The following is a 3,327-nucleotide window of genomic DNA, read 5'->3' as shown; positions in this document are numbered from 1 at the left end:
TCAAAATGCAAGCCAGAATCAAAATGTTGGACCTAGAGAAAGAGATACAAAATTTCAAGATACCACCAAAGGTAGGAAACCCAGAGCTATGTGGTGTACCTAATCAAAATCATAACCATCCTAAGAGCACGTTGTTGGGTTTCAAGCCCAATTGCAAGTGCGAGCATCTTTTATAGGCATGAAGATACGTTCAATGTGAACCTCTAGCCTACGAGCTGGGAGGAGTGTGGGGCCCACTAACCCCCTATTACAATAGCACTTCCCAAATAGGTGAAGAGGCTACGACATGGGCGACCCATTCCACTCTAAGACAGAAGGATGCGTTGTGCCTAAAACCTTGCCCAATTCTCACCTGTAACGGCCTTCATTTTCTTGCTTCTGCTTGGCTTTGCAGAATGCCTTGTGATGCCCGATTTTTAGTGCTCAAGCTTCCAAGCTTCTAACTCCTTCAACTGCTTTGGTTCTCACCTCGTTCTCAATTTGCTCACAGCCTATGTCAATGTGCTGCTCTCTAAGCTTTGTTCTCACGAGCTTGATTCCTTCCAAAATCCCACTCAGCTCCTTGATTTCCTACTTTCTTGACTCAAGATTTGCTGAGCTTCAATTGCTCTCAACTCCCTTGCTCAGGATTGTTTCATGAGTCGGGTAGCCGGGGCCCTGGTGCCGTGCTCCTGAGCTCTGATAGCACTTGTAGATGCGGATGCAGAGTGCAAGAGAGGGATGGAGAAGAGGGGAAGGGGATGAAACAAACACATGCTATTTTGTGGAGCTATGAGAGTAAACCTCTCTCTCTCTCTCTCTCTCTCTCTCTCTCTCTCTCTCTCTCTCTCTCTCTCTCTCTCTCTCCTTATTTCCATTATAACCAAAGAATAGATAAGTGGGTGGGCGTCTATGGCCACAACCTGGCCACGGGGCCTAAAACCTAACATCTCACAACATATGCATTCGATATGTGGATTGACTAGAGTGCATTGCAAATATCATACTGTGTAGACTCGATTGCTTTCTTAGTGATTGTTTTTCTAATATATATTGAAAAGAAGAAAAATGTTTTTAACATTGAACATCTTGTTCTTATGCCTTCAATATTAAATTGAAAGCAATGGAGCAAAATGTCGGCATGTGGTATGAAGAAGGCAAAGAATAAAAAGACCCTGGCAAGGAGTGGGATTATGATCACAACATATGTGGTTGATAGATGGAGTGGCAATGCAAATTTTGCTTCACCACAAAATCAAGTGGTGCACCACATATTAGGGACCATTTCTTGGGTAGTATTAAAAAGAACTGTAAGAAATGTGAACATCCTCAAGCGTCTACAATTGAAAATCGTTTGAGAGAAGATCTTGCAAAAAAGGGTGGCAAGAGACAACGGGTAGATGCTCTGTTATGGATGCATGTCAAGAGCAAATAGAGTCAAATATCAACTCTCCTAATCCAGTGTTGACACCAATTAACCCTGCAGAATAGCCTTTGTAGGGAGAGGAAATGCCAAGCAGTGTTCCGTTTAAGCTCCACAATGAAAGTGGACTTGGGAAAATGCGTCAAAAATCATTGCATCAAAGCTTTCAAATGCAATCGCTAGAAGAAGCACAAACTGCACTCGCCAAAGCAAAATTTTTCAATGGAAGTGCTCTAGTCATTAGTGATAGCAATCATTGGAAGGACGCATAGAAAAAAATTGGTGAGTTTGACACAGGCTTGTCAGTCCCTTTTGTATCACATGATACAAAATGATATCTTAGAAAAATGTTACATCTAAGTCAAAGAGCGTGTTTCCAATATAGTTCTTGGGAATATATCGCTTTCAGGGTGCACAATTGTGAGCGACGGTTGGTTTAATATTCAAAGAAGACCACCCTTGATCAATGTAATGCTGGTTTGTTCTCATAGATAAATGTTTATAAAGGCGATCGACAATTCTGGGGCAATTAAAAGAGGCAAATACATTTTTGAGGTCTTGATTATTGTAATTAAAGAAATTGGTGCTAAACATGTCGTTCAAGTAGTCATGGAAAATGCAAAAAATTGTAAAAATGCTAGCAAGATAATAATTAAGTGCTTTCGACACATTTTTTCCAATGGTTGTAATACACACAAATTAAACTTGGTGTTGAAGGATTGGTATACTAGTGAAGGAACCACATGGTTCGCCAAAATAATTGACACAGTGCAACAAGTTGTGAAGCTCATCCTGAAACGACAAAGAGTGCTCGAATTGTACAAAATGTGCATGTCAGTGATGTTGAAACTTCTAGCTGAAACTTGATTTTGCACTCAATTTTATACATTGGAATCACTCCTCCGCAATAAGTGCACTGTGATTGACACTTTCAACTGCACGGCCTTTGACGAATGGAAGCTTGAGCAGAAACAAAAAAGTGAAGGAGAAAATTACATGTCTACGTGGGTCCATAAACAAGCTTGCTTGGTGGAGAAGTGTAATGGTGCATACCATGTAATGATGCCCGTTATGTTTGCAATTTGCAACCTTGGTCAGAAGCCACCAAATATGTGCAAAGTGTAGATGACATGGTGGTCAATCCAACAAAGTCTTGAAAATATTAAGGAGGTAAAAATGTCTATAGTAGAGCTCTAGGGAGTGGCGACTACCATTCTCTGCCAAATACTACGAAGAATTTTGGCCAAGTATTTTCATGCAAGATGGAAGAGGTCTCATAGCCCACTCTATAGTGTGGCTTACATGCTCAATCCGGAGTATTAGAACTTAGATCTAATGTCCAATACAAAGGTGGTCAGTGATTTCTATCACGTGGTCAATTGGTTCTACTCCAATGTTCAAGACCAAATTGATTGTATCAAAGAAATGATTGCATTTAGACTAAAAAAATACCCTTTTGCAAATGATTTTGTGCAATCAATGGCAAAGAGAAACTTGCATGGAAGTGGTGGATGATGAATGGTGGAGAGCATTACTTGGCCCTACGTCCCCTTGCAATGAAAGTACTAGCACAATGTGCAGCAAAGTCAAGCTTGGAGAGAAACTCGAGTATGTACAAGTATGTTCATATCACTATTCACAATAGATTATTGAAAGACATAGCAGAAAACTTAGTGTATATGTTTTGCAACAAAAAGATATTGCATCACATCGAAAGTGCTGGCTACGAGGAGGAAATGCTTGTCTGGGTGTATGATTGTCAAAACAAAGACGAAGAAGAGATCAATGTCAGTGTATCTCAGTGCATTATAGATGAAATACAAGAGAATATGCCAATAGATGTGGAAGTTGAATTATAAGAAGACCCACAACACTCAAACTTAGAACAAGATAACAACTTCACAGATTCAATATAGCTTGAGAGT

The sequence above is a fragment of the Adiantum capillus-veneris genome, chromosome 4 (genome assembly GCF_014529385.1).
Source record: "Adiantum capillus-veneris isolate H3 chromosome 4, ASM1452938v2, whole genome shotgun sequence".
Classification (NCBI taxonomy): domain Eukaryota; kingdom Viridiplantae; phylum Streptophyta; class Polypodiopsida; order Polypodiales; family Pteridaceae; genus Adiantum; species Adiantum capillus-veneris.
This window is presented reverse-complemented; position numbering follows the sequence as displayed.